This window comes from Rhinopithecus bieti, unplaced genomic scaffold, assembly GCF_001698545.2.
Source record: "Rhinopithecus bieti isolate Rb0 unplaced genomic scaffold, ASM169854v2 scaffold_6776, whole genome shotgun sequence".
Lineage (NCBI taxonomy): Eukaryota > Metazoa > Chordata > Mammalia > Primates > Cercopithecidae > Rhinopithecus > Rhinopithecus bieti.
The window spans coordinates 645,168-668,533 of record NW_016805299.1 but is presented as its reverse complement, the minus strand read 5'-3'; positions in this window follow the sequence as shown (position 1 = coordinate 668,533).

The following is a 23,366-nucleotide window of genomic DNA, read 5'->3' as shown; positions in this document are numbered from 1 at the left end:
GAATTTTATGAATGCTCAGCACAAGCCAAAATAAACTCGTAAAGAAAAAGTTTCTAAAGAAGGTCATAGACCCGTACAGCAAGTGCTAAGCGGTAAATACAAAAGTTCTTGGGGTCTTTGGGAGCTGTGGTCTGGGTGGTGGAAGGTTGGGGTCAAAAGAGGGAAAAGGGAAGAACAGGGAGAAAAAGTGAAGCTTCCTTTTTTCTCCGAGTCCTAGACCCTCAGAGTCTTTATTGCTATTATTTTGTAAAGCCTTATAGTTTGATGCCTCATTTTATTGATGCTGTAGCCCAGAGTGTTGGAGGGATTGATTCAGTGTCACACAGGAAGCTGGCCCGTGCAGTGCTCTGAAACCCATGTCTGCAGGCCTCCCTCTCTGCAGTACTGACACTGTGAGGGGAGGAAAGGAAGGGGCCTTGGGATCACGGAGCAGCCTGTTTTAACTCTCTAGAGCAGTGATGTCCAATAGAACTTTCTGCAATGGTAGAAATGTCTTCTGTCTGTGCTGCCCAATATAGTAGGCACTTGCCATATACAGCTATTAAATTAAGTAAAATTTAAAATTCAGTCCAACCAGCCACATTTCAAGGGTTACCATATTGAATAGCACAGATATAACATATTTCTATCTCTGTAGAAAGTTCTATTGGATACCGCTGTTCTAAGGGCCACCGTCACCAGGCCCTAAGGATATGCTTGTGGTCATGATGCCCAGTGGCTCCTTCCTCTAGGCTTTCACAGCCCTCAGTACCTTCACTCCCCCTGTCATGACAGTTGCCACTCAATTATAAATGACAATGTCCTGTCTGTCTTGCCCACCTGAAGGAGAGCACTTTGGGAGCTGGGGTCCTGTCTCTTTTCTCTTTTACCTCCACAGCATCCCACAAGATAGATTCTCAATGATGATTTAGTCTCAGAATCTTAGAGTTGTAAAGGACCTTAAAGGGAGTCTAACAGAACTGCTCCCGGGGCAGGGACCTGCCCTGCAGCCTCTCAGAGGTAGCCCATTCACCCACTGTTTGCACACCTCTAGGGGCAGAGACCTCACTGTCTCCCCAGGCAGCTGAGTCCATTTCTGAGCGGCTGGGATTATTAGAATATACTTTCTCGAATCTAGCTGAAATCTCCCTACTTGCATCGTCTACCCTTGCTCTGCCCTCTGGCATCTCACAATATTAATTTTGCTTTTGTTTCTATGTAATGACCCTTCTAAGAGCTAGACATAGTACAATTCCTCCATGTTCCTCTTCAAACATGAAGCTCATCATGGAATGCCCAATTCTAGATGTGGGCTGGTCAGCAAGGATAGCAGATACTGACCTCCCTTGATCTAGAGACTATTCTTCTGCTACAGCCACCCACACATTTAGCAACTTCATTACTCCATAGGCTCATCTTGGGTTTGGGTTGTATAAACCTCCCAGGCCATATGCATGGCCCATGACTACATTGCCCCAGTGGTGAATGGGATGGAAAAGGCCTCTGCCAATGCTGCTCTTTGACCTGGATGTGCAGGGGCATTGCTCCTGCCTCACTTCTCAAGCAGTCTCATGCTTTGAGTGCCAACCTTGACATTTTCTAAATCTCTCTCCATTGCCTGGGGCTGACTAGGGCTGGCAGTATCCTATAGATGGGATGCTGTGAGCCCAGACTGACACCTGTATAGGCCCTGGTCCATTTCTCCCCTTCGGGGCTCTTTCCAACCCTCTCCTTCACACAGGGGGTTGACCAGATGCCCTAAGGAGCTCTAGGATTTACTCCTATGGGCTTTTCCTGGGGCTGCATGGCCAGGCCCTGGTCCCAGTAGAGCAGTCTTGCAAATGGATCACTTCCACTGGCCAGTGTAGTACTTCTTTTGCAGGATCCCATGAAATTGGACCTCCAGAATGGCACTGACATACTGATTGTAGGTGACAAATTGTTTCCAGAGACAGAGGCCTCACACACCCTAGAGGCAGTCCTGGTCCCTGTGTTCACAATCCAGTGGGAAAAACAGTCTACTCTGCAGTGTTGGGAGAAAAGTGCTGGGTGAGCCCAGAAGAAAGACCCTGGAGGGCTTCCTAGAGACAGTGATATCTAAGCTGAGTCTAAAGAATGAGCCAGGAAAAAGAGAGAAGAGAGAATTACGGGCAGAGAAAATGGTGTGTAGAAAGATGCCTGAATGAGATTCAGCCTAGTTATGTAAGCTTGGGAAGATGGCTTAGCTTGTTTGAACCCCTGTTTCCTTATCTGTGAAACTGAGAGAACAGTATGGGCCTCGCAGGCTCAAGCCTTCATTTAGCCATTCAAAAAACATCCTGAGAACCTACTAAGCCGGGTCCTGTGCAGGCGCCAGGGGCATTCAAAAGAGCAAGGCACACTCCTGCTCTTAAGGGGCTCCAGACCGTGGCCGTGCAGCAGCCGAAGGGCTGTCCCAGGGATTGGGCCCGGTTCCCCAGCAGCCCACAGAGGGCTGAGTTGACTCTGGCTGGGGCAATAGGGGCAGCTTCACTGACTTCCTGACCCTCAGGCTCCATCTTGAAAGAAGGATTAGTAAGAGAGTCAAGGCTGAGAAGATGAGAGGGAGCAGTAATTGCAAATAAAGCAACAGAGGGAGCAGTAAGTGCAAAGGCGCAGAGGTCTGAGAAAGCCTGAGATGGTTGGGGCGTGGGAAGTGGTCCCGTATGCCTGTAGTGCATGGGGCACATTGACTGTGGCTGGAGATGAGGCTAGAATTCAAGGCCATAGCCTGAAAGGCCTCAAGTGCCCTTTATTACAGGGGGGCATTGAGCTCTGGAGGATTTTATGCCTGAGAGTCATGTATCAGATTTGCAGCTTAGAAAGTTTCTTTGGAAGTCAGCGAGGAGGCTGGACTGATAAGCAAGAGGCTGGAGGCTGAGAAACCAAGGGAGAGGCTGGTGGGATGTCCAGGGGAGAGACGATAGATAAGGCCATCACCAAGAGGGGCGGAGGGGCATGGCCAGACTGAAGCCCCATGCAGGAGGCAGAGCTGACAGGAGCTTGGTGATTGGAGGATGTGTGTGGTGAGGGAGAAGTGGGCCCATAAGTGACTCAGGTGTGTGCCATGTTTGTTTTCCAGAAGGAATACCATTATTAACCACAGTACTCCTTCAGGAAAACAAACAAGGGCACACACACGGCATACACCTGAGTCACTCATGGCACCACTTTCATGTATTGAGCATGGATTTTGTGCCAGGCAATTTGCTACGCATTTCACATGCCTGATCTCATTGAATCCTCACAGTAATGCTGTGAGGCAGCTCCTGTTTTATCTCCCATTTTACAGATGAGGAAACTGGCTCAGAAAGGTAAGGTAACTGGCCGAAAGTCACACAGCAGACCCAGGCTGGCATTCAGGGCAGCCGTCAGCATGTCCATCCTTCCCTCTCTCCTGCTTTTCTCCGAGGCTCAGGCTCTGGGTTCCTACCAGGCTGTCCACACCCTGTCCGATCACCCAGACACTCAGGCACAGGATGGGCCTCGCACGCCTCTGCAGGGCTTTCCTGCAAAACAGCCCAGTCTCCTCAACTGTGAGGAGTCCCACACTCACTCATCCTCCATCATCCACCCATCCACCCAACACACTCACTGAGCTCTGCTGTGAGCCACAGCCTGTGTGGAGCCTGGAGATGGGAAGGTGAAGAAATTCACAAACCCACCCCCCCAACCCCTCAGTGCATTCAGCCTTCAGCCCAGGGCAGGGCAGGGGTCCCCAACTCTGCAGAGGCTCCTACCCAACTGCCCTGTCCAAAGGCACGACTCCACTCTCCCTGTGCCTCTCTCAACCCTGTGCGGTTTGTTCAGACCCTCATCACAGGTGAATCGTATTTCTGCCTGTTGTGCCCATCTGCCCTATTTGAGGCAAGCTCCTCATTAACTGAATTGTGTCCTCAAATTTCCATGCTGAAGTTCTAACCCCTAGGCCTCAGATGAGACTGTATTCAGAGGTGGGGTCTTTAAAGAGGTAATGATGGTTAAATGAGGCCATGAGTCTGGGCCCTGATCCTTATAAGAAGAGGAGATTAGCACAGACAGATCTAAGGCAGGACTCTCTGAAGACATAGGGAGAAGACGGCCATCTATAAGCCAAGGAGGGAGGCTGCAAAAGGAACCAACCCTACCACACCTTGATCTTGGGCTTCTGTCCTCCAGAACTTTGAGAATCTGTATTTCTGTCATTTGAGCCAGTCTGTGGCACTGTGTTGTGGCAGCCTGAGCTGACATATACTCCCTGAAGGACACTGTCTTCTTTACTCCTTGTTCTCCTGAGTGTAGCATTGCATCCCACCCGGGAGTAGGCTCTAGGTAAATATCTGTTGATTGCATATGTGTGTGTAAATGTGTGTGATGCTTATACATGTCAGAGTGTGCAAGGATCTGTGATACAGTGTGAATATGTGTTTCCGAGTATATCTACCCGTAAGAGCAGATGTACCTGCCAGCGGGCACATGGTCAGGTGTGAACAGAGGTGTGGTAGGTGCAAGAGTGTAAGCACGTGCTGTGTGTGTGTCCGTGAGCTTTCCACACAAGTGTGCATCTGGGCACATCTGTGTGCTCACATGAAAATGAGTGTGTGTCTGTCTTTATGGGTCTAAACATGTCAGTGAAGATGTGTGTGAACTCAAGTCTGGGTCTCTGTGTGTCAAATGTGTCCTTGTACTCGCATGTGTCTGCCCTCCTCTTCCAGGAATGTTCTGTGGCTGGGGCGGTGATGGGGTCTCTGCCCCAGCTGAGTTCCTGGAAGGCATAGGAACTGCTGGCTCTCCATGAGGTGGATTCACTCACAGAAAGCGCTTTCTGAAGTGAGATTGGGCCCAGTTGGCATAGGCCCAACCCTGAGGGGTAGTGGAGGGGAAAAACTGAGAAACTCTGCCAGTGGTGGCTCGCCTTGGACTGTCCCTGTCCCTGTCCCCGTCCCCGACCCACAGAGTACACTCAGTTCAGCGGTCAGACCTTTGCCTATGTAACGTGTCCCTTCTTGGGGCACTTGTTCCCTGCTCCTGGTTTTGTTCCTCTTATTGAGATGATGACTGTGACAGTGATAGTGGATGGTATGTGAAGATAATCGTTATGTTTCATTCCTCCCCTTGTAGTTTCTTCTTGCCCTCCCCCTCACTCCAGCAGAGACCGACTCTATGCTCATTGCCTCATGGGAGGTGTGTGGCAGCAAAAATGTGGCCAGCAAAGGCTCCTGGCTTTTCTTTTCAAAATCTTAAGCCCAAGAGCACTGAGAGGGCTTGCAGAGGAGATGGAAAAGAGAAGCAGGGCTGTGCAGAAAAGCTAAAACAGAGAAATGAGACGAACCAGCTTGGAGACACAGGAAGAGGCAGGGTTTTCCACAGACCCGGGCTGTGCAGAGGAACAGAGCAAGATCTGTGGATCCCCTAAGTGGAGAGGACTGACTGCTCCGGGTATAACGCATCTGTGGGAGGTACGTCTAGACAGACACACCCCCAGTACGGCGCAGGACTCTCCTAGAGCTGCCAGGCCAGATGGGGCCATGTGACGGGGTGAGGGACAGCTCTAATGTCGCTATGAGTTCAGCTGACTGACAACCACTGACAACCTTAGCCCCCTCCCCACCTGGAACCCACGTGACTAAGGTCACCTTTCCTACCAGCTCTGCGAAGTGGGGACTCAAATGCCAACCTCTTTTTTAAGCAATACAGGGGCTCACTGTGTCGTGCATACTTGAATGTGTGGACTAAGATTCACGCCCACGATGGTGTTAATAGCCAGCATCAGTGTCTTTGCATGAGTTCATCTAATCTCAAGGACAGCTCTAAGAGGAAGGTACCATTATTAGTCCCTTTTTAAAGATCAAGAAACTGAGGCATAGAGAAGTTAATTTGTTCCACAGCTGCTCTGTGGCTGAGTCAGGATTCTAAGCTATCTCAGTTCCTACAACATGTCACTAAATCTTCCTAACCAGCATTCCTGCCAACCCTCTCCATAGACTCCACATCTTGAATGCGGATCTAAGCCTGTAACACCCCCATCATGCTTCAACCCTCCCATGACATCTTCATCGTCGGAATGAAGTCCAGCCTTCCCTCCTCAGGGCCTGCCCAGTGACCCACCCCTCACTACCCTTTCCTTTCCTTTCCTCTGCTTCTCACTGTGCCCCTCTCTCCAGTCAAGTTAGCTGCCCCCTGCTTTCTGAACACAGTTTGCTTTCAGGCCTCTGCACCTCCACACCACCCTGCCTGTTCCAACTGTCTGCAATACCCTTCCTCTAAGAGCAGCTCACAGACCACTTCCTCCAGGAAGTCTTCCCTAACTGCCCCAGTTCTGGCTAGAAGGGGACTTTATATTTCCCCAGATTCTCCTTTAGACTCCTCCAGTTCCCACTGGTACTTCCTCCATATAGCCCTATTCACTTTTTACATGAAGTGTGTCAACCCACAGACTGTGAGCTGCTGCTTTTTATTTATTTATTTATTTTTTGATATGGAGTCTCACTCTGTTGCCCAGGCTAGAGTGCAGTGGTGCTATCTTGGCTCACTGCAACCTCTGCCTCCCAGGTTCAAGCGATTCTCCTGCCTCAGCCTCCCGAGTAGCTGGGATTATAGGCATGAACCACCATGCCCGGCTAATTTTTGTATTTTTATTAGAGACAGGGTTTCATCATGTTGGCCAGCCTGGTCTCGAATTCCTGACCTCAGGTGATCTGCCCACCTTGGCCTCCCAAAGTGCTGGGATTACAGGCATGAGCCACTGCGCCTGGCCGACTGTGATCTTCTTGAAGGCAAAAATCATGTGAGATTCAACCCTGTGTCTCCTGAGCACCTAGCACAGAGTAGATATCTAGTAAATATTTGGTGAATAAATGAATGAATGAATAAATGAATGAATGAATGAATGATATTGCCATTCAGGCCTAAGCTAACACCTACCTCCTCCTACCTACCTCTGATAATAAATAGGGACCAGGAGGGGAGGAAGGATGGTATTTTTAAGCCAGACATTCTCAGTTTTGTCCCTAATGTCTGTGGACCTATCAGAATCTGAATCTTAATACCCCCTTTCCCTAAAATGGGGGTAGGAAGGCCCCTGATTTGAGAACGGAGGAGGTGCTGGCTGTGAGCATGCTTTGTAACCTACAAAGCCCCAGGGAACCCCCTGAATGTGGCTCCAGTTTCCCTGGCGGCTCCTGGGCTGGGGCGTCTTAGCCTGGCTGCTGGGCGTCCTCGAGCTCCACTTGCACCCAGGCCTCCCTCTCTGGGCGCCAAGTCTGGCGGTGCTGACCCAGCCTGGCCCAGCAAGAGAACCTCAGCTCAGGAACTGCGGGGCCCTGCGGGGGAAGGTCAGGCTGGCAATTTATGGTGTGTGGGACCAACTCCCTCCCGACACATGATCTATCAAGGGCGATGTTTTCCTTGGAAAGCTGCTCCTGCGTGGAACCCTCTTCCCGGCAAGGAGCTCTCCCTCAGGTGCTCAGAGTTCACCGGCAGGCGACGGGGAGGCAGGGCCTCCTGGGAAGGGGCCGTTTCCATCAGAAATGACAAATGGATTTCCTTAGCTCCAGGCCTCAGCCCAAACACATTCTGCTGGGCAGAACGGCCCCTGCAGGTTCTGAGAGGGCCACAGAGCTCTCATGTGCTGGGAGGGAAGCCTGGCCTGGCTCTCTGCCCCTTCCACACCAGACCCTCTTGGTCTCAGAGGCTGCAGAGTGGCCATAGAGACAGAGATACAGGGATGTAGGGACGGAGGGAGAGAGGCAGAGATGTAGACACAGGCATAGAGAGATCAAAAGTCAAAAAGGGCCGGGCGCGGTGGCTCAAGCCTGTAATCCCAGCACTTTGGGAGGCCGAGACAGGCGGATCACGAGGTCAGGAGATCGAGACCACCCTGGCTAACACGGTGAAACCCCGTCTCTACTAAAAATACAAAAAATAGCAGGACGAGGTGGCGGGCGCCTGTAGTCCCAGCTACTCGGGAGGCTGAGGCAGGAGAATGGCGTAAACCTGGGAGGCGGAGCTTGCAGTGAGCTGAGATCTGGCCACTGCACTCCAGCCGGGGCGACAGAGCGAGACTCCGCCTCAAAAAAAAAAAAAAGTCAAAAAGACTGAGAATGGCACAGAGACAGAGACTGGGCAGGAAAGGAACAGAGGAAGTGCCCAAGAACAAAAGCGCATGGTGGTGGAGAGCCTCAGAGACAGGCAAGGACAGAGCAAGAGAGAGAGGGGATGGTAAACCCGTGAAGTAAGCGGCCGCGGCGGTGGGCTGGGACCACAGAGAAGCAGCAAGAAGGCCAGAGGCAGCAAGAGAGAGCTCCAGACAGAGTCATAAGATGAGACAGACAGGGAGTGAGGGCCTAGGACGAAGTGAAGGAAGAGGCCAGGATAGAGAGAAAAGAAGAGCTGTAGGCGGAGGGGCCAATGTGGAGGAGGCTGTCACAGTCCACACAGGACACTGAGGTGAAAAAACCAAATTTCTGTGACCCCAGTGAAAGACGTGAGTTGGTTCCACATTCATTTAGAACAAATGTACGGGCCATTCAAATCTCAGGCCCTGTCACGCAAACCTGCCTGCTCACCTGCTTCCTGGACAGCAGCAAGTACCCAGACATACAGGTAGGGGATGAGAGCACAGGTCCGTGGGGTCCCCACGGGAGGGGGATTGTGTCAAAGGCCTGGGGTGGGTGGGTGTGAGGGGAGCTCAGGGAGGTGGAGGAAAGAGCCCTTTTTGGGGGGCTGCAGTGGTGGCGACGCTGGAGGGCTGGTGAAGCAAAAGTTTTCAGGAATCCTGGTTGAGCTGATGCGGGGGAAGAGAAGAAAGGAAAGGATCCCACTTGCTCTGAGGCCCAGGACCACTGCGTTTTTCATAGAATCAGACTCGAGTTTGAAAGCTAGGAAGTCCATCCTCCACTAGAACAGTAATCCACTCAGTAACTATTTATTGAGCCTCTACTAAGTGCCAGGCAGTCCTCCTGTTGCTGGGGATACCACAGTGAACACAAGAAATGTACCCTCAGGGTTGCTTCCTGGTGAGAGGAGAAAGAGAATAACAAAGATGTGGAATGTATGGCCTGTCAGGAGGGGATAGGAGCTGTGAATACAAGTGGCAGGGGAAGAGGAGAGAGTGCTAGGAGGCTGGTGATTTTAAGCGGGGTGCTCACACCAGCCCAGCCCAGGGAAGACCCAGCAGAGAGGCCTTGAGAGTGTGGAGGAGCGAGCTGTGAGGACGCTAGGGAAAATGGGCCCGGCATGTCCGTGGACAGCAAGAAGAGTGGGCCTGAAGGGAGGAGACACGAGGCCCAGTGGGAGATGAGGACAGGACTAGAAGAGGGGTCAGGCCTTGCAGGTCCTGCAGGCCCATTTGGTGCTGGCTCGGGCTCTGAGTGAGATAAGGAATCAGTGGGGGCTTTGAGCAGAGGAGTGATGTGAAACGATTTACTTTACTTAGGAGGTGACTGCCATAGGTGTGACAAGAGATGGTGGTAACTTGGACCAGGGTGCTAGCTGTGGAGGTGGTAAAAAACTGTCAGGTTCTAGATGTTTCAAAGGTAGAGTGCACAGGATTTGCAGACAGATTGGTGTGGGCGTGGTATGAGGAGGAGAGGCAGGAGTTGCGGCCTCCCTGCCAGGGCCCTGCGCCTCTGCTGTCACCTCCTGGGGCTCTCTTGGACAGCCCTGCCTGAGAGCCAGTGCCTCCCCCGGGTGGTGCTCAGACCTGCCATCCAGAAAGGCCTACCGTCACTTTTCAGTGGGCCTACAGTCAGGAGGACAGGGACAAAAAGAGCCTCAGAGACTACCTGTGGACCATCCAGAGAAGCCCAAGGAGCTGAGACCATGTGAGGGAGACTGAGCCTGCCTTGCCATCTGACTGCCACTCTACTTGTTCCCACCCCACCCTTCTAGTGCTGCCTCCTGCAGGAGAATGTCCTTTTTATTTCCCGAAGTGTTGACTGCATTGACTGCAGAGAACACAAGTGGTGGTTGAAAGAATTAAGTGGACTGCAAGAACTAACCTAGGTAAAGCCCTGCGCAGTTACTATTCGGTAAAAGGTATTGATGATCCTGAAATTATTATTGATAATTAAGAGTCAGACAGATATGGATTTGAATTGTGTATCCTTGAACAAACTATTCAACTTCTGAATCTCAGAGTGCATACCTTCAAAAAAGAGAGCATAACAGAACTTCCCTTGCACGGTTGTTAGATTAAATGAGATAATGAATGTGTGAAATTGGTCATGGTGTCTGGCACAGAGGAAATACAGAAGTCGATGGTCAAGTGAGTGTTGGAGTCAGCTTATTCCATCTTGTAAAAGAAAGATTATTAGATGTTCAGGAATTGTATAAGCTAGTTATTATTAAAACTTAAAATATATAAACTTACAATTAAAGGCATTATATTAAAAACAATGGTAACATTCAAACCCCATCATTTTCTAATGATTTATGCTTTACTGGTATTTATACTCCTAACAGCTATTTTATCTGTGTGGCATAGATAGATACTACATAATGATATGCTACTGTGCGTCCCATCTCAAGTCTTTTTAGTGATGTCATGTTCGTAGCTTGGAATTAGCTATGATAGGAGTAATTATACCCAAAATTTGCAAAGACTACCAATCAGGATTTGAGTTATTGTTTTGTTGAATGTCTAGATTTAAGAAAATGGTGGAGAAAATGTAATAATGCAATGTAAACTTAAAAGTATGTCATGTCTGTACCACAAAAATTTGAAAAAATTCTCTTTAGCATTCAAAACTAATGTGCAATTCAGCAAGAAATTTGTTCACATCATTGATGAATGAGTGAAGTTGTGACATAATGTCTTTGATATACTTTCATCTTTCTTGTTAATGTAAACAAAATTATCAGCCAAAGTTTCTGTAAGAATACATTCATTCATCAGTTGTAAGCACTAGCTGGATATGGATAAAAAAATCAACAAAAGCATTCTGTAAGAATTAATTGGTAATATGCAATCAACAATAAAATAAATACACTGTACATTTAATTATTTGTAAATTCTATGCTACACATTCTTTGTATCAGTAAAATGTATAATAAACATATATATATATTATACATATATACACACATTTCTTGAGGGACAGGTTTAAATATTGGCCACTACACCACTGTTGTCATTAAATTTATTACTGTTGTTATTACATATAATTCAATGTGACTTCTAGTACTGGCAGACTAATTAATTCAGACCAGGATCTCCTGTTAAGCACTATGGAAAAGCTGAACAATTCACTGCTAACAAGGCAGTGAAGAATTATAGGAACAAAACTGAAAGAAGAAGGAAACTCAGACAGAAAGACTTACCATTTAAGGTTGCTTTTTGATTAGGTGTATCTGCTGATTTCAGAGAAGACCGTTGAGAGGCTGAGAAACTGAACAGAACTTTCAACAGATTCACGAAACCAAGCAAACAAAAGCTAGAGTTCAAAGTCTGCCAAGAAGGAAGGAAGCTAGTAACACTTAAGGCTTTTGGTGGAGATCCTGGTGACTACAGCCTAAGAGAAGAGGGTGAACAGGAAATAGACTGCCCTATGAGGGACTATGGCCTAGTTTTAAATGATCTTAATCACTGATTGTATTAAAGGGAGCTAGCATAGATAGTACCCACAACCACTATTAAGAAAAGGTAAATCATCTCTGGACAAATATGTCAGCCCAGGCCTCAAAATGATCTCTATAATTTTTCATAGATAATGTTTAGAAAACAACTTAAAATATCTAGGCACATAAGACTGCAAATTTAAAAAATATATAAGATACAACAAAACAGACCTACAGGGAAGCCAGATAATTTAGTTAATCAGACATAGATTTTAAAATAACCACTGTTATAAGAGAAATAAGTTCTACTGTTAGACAGTTCTGTAGAATGTCTGTAGTCAATAATATATAGTTTCAAATAGCTAGAAGGAAGATATTGAATATTCACACACAAAGAAATGAGAAGTGTTTGAGATGATGGATAAGCTTATTACCCTGATCTGATCACTATATATTATATGTATCATGGCATCACTATGTGCCCCATAAATATGTACCATTATTATGTGTCAATTTAAAGTATTTTTAAAACATTATTAATATGTTTAAGAAATTAAGTAACATTTGGAGAATTTCAGCAGAGAAAATAAAACAAAAAAAGAATTAACTGGAAATTTTAGAACTGAAAATTAAAATCTCTGAAATTAAGAACTTAGTGAATCAATGGATCAGTTTAATGGCAAATTGGATGTAGTTGAGGATAGAATTAGTGAGTTACAAGATAGGTTAGATGGAAATAACCAGAATGACATACAGAGAACAAAGGAATGTGAAATACAAAAGAAAATATAAGAAGGGCCTAACATACCTATAATGTGAATCCCAGATAGAAAAATGAGAAAGAATAGAACAGAAACAATATATAAAAAGATGATAAATGAGAACTTTCTAAAATTGCCAAAAGACATCAAACCACAGAATCAATAAACTTTGAAAAACCCAAGAAGGATTAACTCAAAGTAAACCGTATCATATTAATTACAGTTAAACTGCGGAAGATCAAAGCCAAAAAAAATCTTAAAAGCAACCAAATTAAAAAAAAAAAAAGATATTACCTTCAAAGGAGTAATAAGTAGATTGAAAGCTTACTTTTCATACTTACTTGGCAGGGGAGATACCATGATTACGATAGGTGATTTTCCCAGGGCGAGGTTTATCCATTGCACTCTGGATGTGCTGACCCCTGCGGTTTCCCCAAATGCGGTAAACTCCATTGCATAATTTGTGGTAGTGGGGGACTGCGTTCGCGTTTTCCCCTGATGTTATTGTGACTTCAACAATAGATAAACGTTAGCGTTTAAAAAAAAAAGAAAGCTTACTTCTCAACAGAAACAATAAAAACTACACAATAGAATAACATCAAACAGTTGGAAGAAAATAATCTTAATCAGAAATTCTATTCCCAAGGAAAATATCCATCAAAATTGATGGTAAAATCATTTTAGACAAAATTTAAGAAATAAAAGAATTGTAACCAGCAAACCTGAACTATAAGAAATATTAAGAAAGTTCTTAAAGGAAAAATATCCCAGATAGAAAGTTGGAGAGCCTGAAAGAAAGAAAGTACAATAAAAAGTATGAGTGTATGGGCAAATAGAAAGGAATATTGATGATGTAAAATAACAACAGCAATATCTTATGTGGGTTAGAAATATAAATAATTTAAAAATATGAAAGAATCCTATTACATTTCAGAAAAGATAAATGTAGTTAAATTGTTCTAAGGACCTTGCACTTTCAGGAAGAAGTAAAAGTATAAATTTATATATTATATAATGTTCAATAAGTTAAGAATACATTTTATAATCTCTAAATAAATAAGATATTAGTAAAAGAATAAAAATAATACATGCAACAGAAAGCAAGAAAAGGAAAAAAAGGAAACATAGAACAGAAAGAACAAATAGAAAGTAAATGATGAAATGAAGATTTAAACCTAAATAATTTAATAATTACATTAAAATATTAATGGCCTAAAGTCTTCTAATTAATTAAAAAACAAAAATTGTTAGCCCATATTTTAAAATGAAATCAATTATATGCTGTTTATAAGAAATGTACCTAAAATATAAATAAACAGAATGATTGAAAATAGGAGGATGGAAAAGGACATAACATATTCTATGATTTAAATATGTTGCCAATGTGATAGTATTAAGAGGTGGGGCATTTAAGAGGTGATTAGGCCATGAGGGCTCCTCCTTCATGAATAGGACTACGTGCCCTTATAAAAGGGCTTAATGAGGGAATTCAGCCCTTTCTCCCCTTTTGCCTTCTGCCATGTGAACACAGTGTTCCCCTCCTCCGTAGGATTCAGCATTCAAGGCGCCATCTTGGAAGCAGAGAGCAGACCCTCATCAGACACCAGATGCCAGTGCCTTCACTTTGAACTTCCCGCCTCCAGAATTGTGATAAACAAATTTCTGTTCTTTGTAAATTACTCTTTCTGTGGTATTCTATGTAAGTCTCACAAACAAAATGCTGCACACAAGCAGCAGGAAATGAAAAAATATGATTCTATTTACATAAATGATTTTATTTACATAAGTATTTATTTATTTATTTATATTTATTTTGAGACAGAATCTTGCTCTGTCACCCAGGCTGGAGTGCAATGGTGCCGTCTCGCTCACTGCAACCTCTGCCTCCTGGGTTCAAGCGATTCTCGTGCCTCAGCCTCCTGAGTAGCTGGGATTACAGGCACCCACCACCATGCCTGGGCTAATTTTTGTATTTGTAGTAGAGATGGGGTTTCACCATGGTGGCCCGGCTGGTCACAAACTCCTGGCCTCAAGTGATCCACCCACCTCGGCCCCCCAAAGTGCAGGAATTACAGGAGTGAGCCACCACACTTGGTTTTGCATAAAGTTCTAAAATGGCCAAAACAAATTTATGATATTGTCAGGTAGTGGTGACCCTTGGAAGAAGGCGAGAATAGACTGGAGAGAGGCATAAGCAAAACTTCAGGTGTGCTGATGCATAGACTTTGTGATGATCAGAGCGCATCTTCATTCTGCACTTTCCTGTAGTGTGTTATATTAGATAAAAGACTAAACAACAACAACAAAAATTTAATCTTCTTCCTACACTCCAGTGGTTCCATCTTCCAGATGTCTTCTCTGACTCTTAAAACTCAAAGCTTATACCATGAACAAGCCCCCTCCCAGAACCCTCAAACTCATTGTTGTCCAAACTTTCTTCTTCTCCCACTCTGTACCCAACCCTATACTAGGTAGTAGAGGTACAAGGATGACTAATACAGGGCTGGCCCTCAAGGAGTTTAGTCTACAGGAGGAGCAAGTAAAAATTGATGCACTCAGTGCAACAGCAGAGATGTGCAAGCGTTAAGTGCTGAAGGAACTGTTGTTGGAACAAAAAGAAGAGCATGGGTCAGTATGAGGTAGACAGCTCTACCACATTCTAGCTGGGACTCCGGGTAAGTTCCTTAAACTCTCCATCCTCGGATTTGTTGTCAGTAAAATGGGGATCCTGCCAACATATTTTGAGGGCCAAATAAGATAACACAGGTACATGCCTGGCACATAGTAGGTGCTCAACAAGACTTAGCCTTTTCCCTTTCCCTCCCTAGCAAAGGATTCCCAGAGGTGGGTTTGTGCTGGGCTTTGAAGGATGTAGGAATGTCCCCAAGTGAGGTTCACCTTGAGGGACCTCCCTCCACCTCTTCCTTCTCTCACCTCCACCCTGACCCAGTACCAGGCTGGGCACCTGGAGGGTCTTTACTAAAAGCTTGTTGATTCAGTCATGCTCTCCCTTCAAGTTGTGATGTCTCGGGGCAGAGGATGGATGTGTTCTGCCTCAGAGCAGAAACCTGAAACAGCCAAGTGTTGGTTAAAGTCATGGTGATACATGTGCTGAGTTTGGTGCTAAGCTCTGTCACTCACCAACTCTGTGACCTTGGATAAGTCCCTCTGTTCTGCAAACCTCAGTGCCTTTCTACATATAATGGGATTTTAAACTCTCCTTCAGGTGGGTAAGATCATAATTAACTGATATCATGCATATAATTATGCATAAAATTAGGAAATGAAAATGCTGTGTAAATGTCAATAGGAATAATGATAGTCAAAACATTGATTGAGTACTTTCTGTGTGTCAGACACAGGGCTGTGAGTATCTTATAGACATTATTTCATTTAATCCTTACAATCCTAGGAAGCAATTAACAAATACCATCTTCATTTTACAAGAGAAGGAGTTGAAGCTTAGAAGTAAGTAGTGTGCCCCAGGTTATTCAACTAAGAAGTGCTGGAGTCAAGACACAGATGTAGGCAGTCCTACTTCAGAGGAGCCCGTGCTCAGAGCTACCTGATGCTGCCTCCTGCCCTAGTTGAAGGGAACTCAATCTGAGGGTTTCTCAGCCTTCTCCTCCAGGTAAGTGCCAGGTAGCCCCCTTGTGGGAGTAGTAGGGAGCATTAGAATGAGGAATAGGACCTCAGGTCATTACCATACATGCTAGGAAACTGTCTTAGTCCATTTGTGCTGCCATAACAAAATATCTGAGACTGGGTAATTTATAAACCATAGACATTTATTTCTTACAGTTCTGGAGGCTGGAAAGTCCAAGATCAAGGCACCGGCAGGTTTGGTGTCTGGTGAGAGCTGTTCTCTGCTTCCAAGATGATATTCTCTGGAAGGGACAAACGCTGTGTCCTCCCATGGCTGAAGACAAGAAGGGCAAAGGGCAGAAGGGGCAATTGCTGTATGAAGCCTCTTTTATAAAGGTGTTAATCCTATTAACAAGGAAAAAGTCCTCATGACCTAATCACCTCCAAAAGGCCCCACCTGTTAATTCTACTGCATTGGAGATGTTTCAACATGAATTTTGGAGGAGACACAAATATTCAAACCACAGTAAGAACCCACTCAACTTTGACCATTTTTGCCCCGTCTTTTTCTCACTGGATACTCTCAGGTCAAGTATATATTAACCACATGTGGCACATAAGAAATTAGGCTCCATCAACCGGGTGCAGTGGCTCACCTGAGGCAAGCAGATCACTTGAGGTCAAGAGTTCAAGAGCAGCCTGGCCAACATGGTAAAACCCCATCTCTACTAAAGATACAAAAAATTAGCCAGGCATGGTGGTATGTGCCTGTAGTCCCAGCTACTTAGGAGGCTGAGGCAGTAGAAGCACTTGAACCTGGGATGCAAAGGTTGCAGTGGGCCGAGATCGCGACACTGCACTCCAGCCTGAGTAACAGATCAAGATACCATCTCAAAAAAGAAAAAAAAAGGAAAAAGAAATTAGGCTTCATAGAGGGAGAGCAGCTCACCCAAGGCTTATTATTAGGCCAGGAACAAGCCTGAAGAAAAAGGCATCTGACTACTGACAGGGCTCTTTCAATGCTACACTGACTCAGAAACTGAAGCCCAGGAGCCAAGAAAGGCCACTTACTAAGTTCCATTGGTGTGAGTTTTATTTGGATTGGAATCATTGAGTTGAATTGCACTAGTTTAGTTCCATTGATTTGGGTTTTGTTGGATTGAGTTTCCTTGGTTGATTTCCTCCCAACCTGACCTGGAGCATTCCATAGGGCACTCTCAGTTGTAACTGACAGTAACCCAACTTAAACTGGTTGAGCCAAAAAGAGGATTTATTGCCTCACTTTATTAGAAAGTCCAGGAGTGGCACTAGCATCAGGACCAAAGGACAATTGTCGGATCTCTCATGTGTGTGCACCTGCTTCCACTCCTGCTCTCCCTCAGGCTCTCTGCATTGTGTTATTAATACTTTCTGCTATAGATGGGCTTTCTGTCTCCAGACAGCTGTCCTGCATGCCTTGGGGTGGAGAGTGGAGGGATGGGGAGGGATGATCTCTGACAGCTCTGCTCTTACATTATCCTAGCTTGATGACTCCAGACTTTCTCTTTCCTGGTATTCATATATTAAATCCTAAGGAAGGATTTAATGCATGGTCTAGCTTTGGTCACATACTCACCCTTGAGCCAATCTCTGTGCTCAAAAAGATGGGGTATTCTAAAGGACTCCATGAACAGGGAGGACAGAACACTGACTGGGCACCTCTCTCATGGAACAGGAGAGGAGCTGTCTCCCCATAGGAAGAGGGAGTGTCTGGAGGCAAGAGATGTCAGGCTGACCTAGACTAGATGTCCTTTATTCCAGTGACTGCTATTGTGGAACTGGCTCTGTCTGGTCTGCTCCAGCTAGGATCATTTCCTCTGAGGGTCTCTCTCATCCTGACCTGTGGGAAAAGCATTACGCAGGTGGATCAGGTGAATCAGGGTTACCCTGCTCACCTCAGAACAGCCTCAAAATGTGACTAAGTGTAGGGGTGAGTCCAGCAAAGAAGTAGTGTATTGTGGACAAGCCTCCACTCCTCACTGGGCCTCAGTTTCTTCCACTATAAAATGGGAATGATGGCCACCACCAGAAGGAAGGCAGTGAGGGCAAAACCAGATCCTGGCGTGGACGTTGGGCAAGCCCAGTGGGCAGTTTGATCTATGCGTGTGGTACTCAGGTCACAGAAGTGAGCTGAAGGAGTGGACTGGGGCACTTATGGGCACAGAGATTGATCAGTTCATTCAATACCTTTGTGCCATTTACTGTTGTGCCAGGCACTTTATAGGCACGGATACATCAGCAAATCAAATAAAGATTCAGCCCAATGGCACCTACCTGCATTCTGCAGGAGAGATATGCAATAACAACAAACATAATGCATAAGTAAATCATGTGGCATATTAGGTTATAAATGTGACGACCTAAAGAAAATGTAGAGCAGGATGGGGGGAGGACAGCGAAGGGGAGGGGACGAAAGTTTTAAATGGGATGTTGGGGTAGGCCTCACTGAGAAGGTGACATTTGAGCCAAGTAGTGAAGGAGGTGAGTAACAGAAGCCACGGGAGTGGATAAGAAAGCCCCAAAGATATTGGAATTCTTATCTGGGATCTGTGAGCAGAATTCTGGAGTCTGGAAGCATCCTGAAGCTGCGTGTGTGTGTGTGTGTGTGTGTGTGTGTGTGTGTGTGTGTGTGTGTGTACAAACTCTTCAAGCCTCGGCACTGGAAGGGCGCTTAGAGAACATTGCATTCTGGCCAGGTGCAGTGGCTCACGCCTATAATCCCAGCACTTTGCGAGGCCGAGGCGAGTGGATCACCTGAGGTCAGGAGTTCAAGACAAGCCTGGGCAACATGGCAAAACCCCGTCTCTACTAAAAATACAAAAATTAGCTGGGCGTGGTGGCAGGCACCTGTAGTCCCAACTACTCAGGACGGTGAGGCAGGAGAATCGCTTGAACCCAGGAGGCAGAGGTTGCAGTGAGCCAAGATCGCGTCATTGCACTCTAGCCTTGGCAAAAGGAACAAAAATTTGTCTCAAAAAAACCCAAACACCAAAAACCAAAATCATAAGAACATTGCATCCTATCCCCACCTTCCAGTGTTACTGCAGAAGTCTGAGGTTACTTGCAGAGACCAAGTTATCTGCTGGGCTGAGATGAGAACTCATGTCTTCCATTTCCTGGCCCAGGACTTAGTAGCTGGCTGCTCCATGAGTGGAAAACCAGGTCATCCTGTATCACCAGCCTGGAGCCACTTTGTCAACATCTGTACCTCTGTCTCCAGCTCTGCCTCAGGGGTGGCTGTGGTCTCAGCAGTGGGCCACCGGCCATGTCAAGGGCAAGGTCAGGTTACATGGCAGGCACAGCCAGTTAGCAGGAGGATTCTACTACATCCCCGCCCGAAACAAGGTCATCTTTAGATATGTTGGGAACTTCTCATCACGATTTCAGAATCACAGGGGACCAGTCCAACAAACTAGCATTTTGATTGTGGCTTCACTGGCATTTGTTTAGAGTGGCCACGGATCCAACAGAATCTCACTCCCAACAACCCTGCCTGGAATGGTGCCTTCCTCCAAAGTCTGCCCTAACCAGGGTCTTTGTCCTCAGGGGCCTGAGAGCCCCATCCTCCCTGCTTCTCCTCAGCATCAGGGGCCTTTGAAGATGCAAGGTGAGCTAATGAAGGCCTACAAGAAGAGTCTATTGAAGAGATTTCAAAGCCAGAGGGAGATAGGTTCATTTGCATTCATTTCCATTTAATTAAAAAAACATTTACTGATTACCTTCCTGTGTGTCAGGCACACAGATGAATAAGATCTTTTCCCACAGTAGACTGCAAAAATGACCACAAACTCTCCTCATTCTTGTATCTTTGCAATGTCATTTTGCAAACCTTCCAACCAAGAAATGAAATATGTTTTTTAACCCCTTGACTCTGGACTGCCCTCATGACTTGCTTTGACCAGTGGGACATTATGTGACTTGGAGGCACGTCTTGAAAAGCACATGTACACTGAGCTTGTCCACGCACACATACACACACAAACAAACACACACACACACACACATCCATCCAGTTTCCAGATGCTCCCAGACTCCAGAATTCTGCTCACAAACCCCAGACAAGAATTCACTCCTTTGGGGGCTTTCTCCTCCATTCTCATAGCTTCACTTCCATCAAGACTTTCCTCAAATGTCACCTTCTCAGTGAGGCCTTTTGCTGCTCTTGAGAACCCTGCAACCACCACCGTAGGAAGAAGCCCAGATTAGCCTGCTGAATGATGAAAATCATGCCACCTCATTACCCCAGCCAACAGCCAACCAACCACAAATGCTTGAGTAAGCCCAGCTAACACCAGCAGAGGAGCCACTCAGTTGAGCCCAGATCAAAATGTTAACTCACAGAATCTTGAGCTAGATACGTGGTTGTTGTTTTAAAACACCATGGTTTGTTATGGAGCAAAAAATAACTGAGACACTGCTCATAAAAACCTCTCTCTACCTTAGAAGGCAGGCCAGTAAGTAAATATGTGAAACTAGTTTGGTACAGGGAGTAGTGCAAATGATGGCAAATGGACTTCACTTAAAGGAAACAGCCTCTATTCCGCTCTTTCTAATTGCTGCCTTTGAGGAATGTGTATCCAGTATGGCCAGACAGAGTTTTGTGGGGTTTTTGTTGTTGTTGTTGTTGCTGTTGTTTTGAGACAGAGACTAGCTTTGTTGCCAGGCTGGAGTGTAGTGACACAATCTCAGTTCACTGCAACCTCCGCCTCCCCGGTTCAAGCGATTCTCCTGCCTCAGCCTCCCTAGTAGCTGGGATTATAGGCATGCGCCACCACGCCCAGCTAATTTTTGAATTTTTTTTTTTTTTTAAGTAAAGACAGGGTTTCACTATGTTACCCAGAATGGTCTCGATTTCCTGACCTCGTGATCCGCCTGCCTCAGCCTCCCAAAGTGCTGGGATTACAGGCGTGAGCCACCGTGCCTGGCCTCCAGACAGAGTTTTAAAGAGAAGCCCCAAATCAGGACACATATGCAAGATCTCCCAATGCTTAAATATTAACAATTTAACTATCTTTAACCTGCATAGTCTAAGCATCTGCAGGCCTAATCTGGCCCACAGGCTTCCAGCTTGCAACTCTAAATTGATGGAAGAAAGGGAATACTTTAAATGGCAACAACAGTGATAGTAACAATAACAAACAATATCTTAAAAGGGGGAGTTAAATGCAGGGAAAGTTAAGCCCCAGGGCTCCAGGAGCTCAGGAGAGGCACCTAACCTAGCCAAAGGAGGTCAGGAATGGACCATCAGGCAAGTGACACTGGGCTTGGGTCTTGCAGAATGAAGACATGTAAGGCAGATAACAAGGTGACAAAGATGTTCCTGGCGGAGGAAACAGCCTGTCTTAAGGACTGGTGTGGCAGTGGTAGCATCTGGGGGGAAAGCATCCCTGTGACACAGGTGGGACAGCAGTCAGGGTGGGCAGAGTGCGGTTGGAACAGTGAACAGCATCAGGTAAAATCTGAGCTTTACTGACTAAGGAGGTGGCAAAGTGATGAAAGTAATTCAGAGAGCAGCCTCAAGAAGCAGGCTCCTTAATTTGAATCCCACTTTGGCCATTTCCTATCCATGTAAACCTTTAGCAAGTCACTTACCTCATTGTGCCTCAGTTTCCTCATATCAAAACAGGTCTAGTAATGACCCTGTTGTGAGTCAAATCACTGTTATTATCGATCCATGAACCATAAAATGGTGTTGGTTGTTTCTGTGCTTTCTTTCTTTCTTTTGTAAAAGCAAAATGTATTTGTTATAGAAAACTCATAAAACATGGAAAACTACAAGCTGGGCACAGTGGTGCACATCTGTAGTCCCAGCTACTTAGGGGGCTGAGGTGTGAGGATCCCTTGAGGCCAGGAATTCAGGGTTCAGGACACTATGATCGCACTTGTGAACAGTGAATAGCCAGTGCACTCCGGCCTGGGCAACACGACAAGGTCCTGTCTCTGTTTAAAAAATCATAGAAAAGTATGAAGATGGACATTTAAAAATCACCCATAATCCCACCACTCAGAACCAACCATGGCTGATATTTTGTAGCTATTTCCAAGTCTCTTATCCTGTAAGACATGGTTTGCTTGCTTATCGTCATAAATGTGAAGTCCTACGCTATATGGAACTTTATTTTTTTCTCTTAATGTCACACCATAAGAATTTTCCCATGTCCTTAGAAATTCTTCAAAGGCAAAATTTTAAAAAACTATTATGAAAATATTAATAATACATGGGCGTAGGATGTCTTCTATTTGCTCTGATACATGGAGAATAATGCTAGTACTTGTGGTTATTAACATTTGTTGAACGTTCACTATGTCAACACCGTTCCAGGATTTCATATGTATGGAGCCATTTCATTCTCCCAGCCTCAGAATTATGTCATTTGAATTACCCCCATGTGCTGGGATGCTCTCTTCCCTTCTCCCTGCCCCCGGCCTCGGTGGGCTCATGTGTATGGATGGCCTCCACCGGCTCCTCTGCCCTCTGGTTGGTTATGCCAAAGGGAGGCATGGCAGGAGACAGAGCGAAGTTGGAGTTTTTATTCCCAGGGTTCCGTTCCTGCTGGGGCTGCTGTTGACTGGCTGCCTCCCTCTACCCAAAGCCACAGCCCCCTCAGGAGGCCCTCTCCACACAGCTCTCTTTCCAGTTTCACTAACCATGTCTTCCCGTGGCCCCGAAGACCCAGGGGTGCTAACAGCTACCTGTGGTTGCTAGTCCTAGAGTACTATCCCTACTCCCTGCCTACACTTTCCTAAAAAACCCTTTTGTTAACCTTTTGTCAAATTACCCAGGTTGACAGGGCCAGCTGTTTCCTGCTGGCGTCCTGACCGACACATGTGCGTGGAGAAAAATTCCATGTGCACTGATAATTAGCCATTTCAGAGTTATACAGTGAAAACGAGGCTTCTTCCCTCGTTTTGGCAGGCTCCCAAGTTTACTGTCCAAGTTGACCACCCTCAAAAGTTATTTGCTTAAAAATAATAATTGCTGACATGTATAGTATTTTATAGACGGAGCAACTGAAGGACAAAGAGGTTAAATGACTTACCCATGGTCACACAGCTCATAAGTGGAAGAGCTGGGATTTAAACCCAGTAATCTGGCTACAGAATCTGTGCTCTTAAATATACTTACACACATTGCCTCTCAGAAAACTACACTAACATTTACATATATCCTCATCTAAATTTTGTCTGTTGATTTTATACAAATTGAAGCATATTATATGTATCAATCGTGATTTCATTCACTTTCAGTTCTTGCCTTACACTTTTTGTTTTGTTTTTCATTTGACATACCTTCACACACTTTCCTTAAATGAAGGTCTATCTCATTTTTCAATTAATCCAGTGGCTTCCTTGTTCTCTGGTTGGATGCTGCCAATGGGAGGCGAGGCAGGAGATTTGTATTTCAGCTGTTTTCAATTTTTTTTTTTTTTTTTTTTTTTTTTTTTT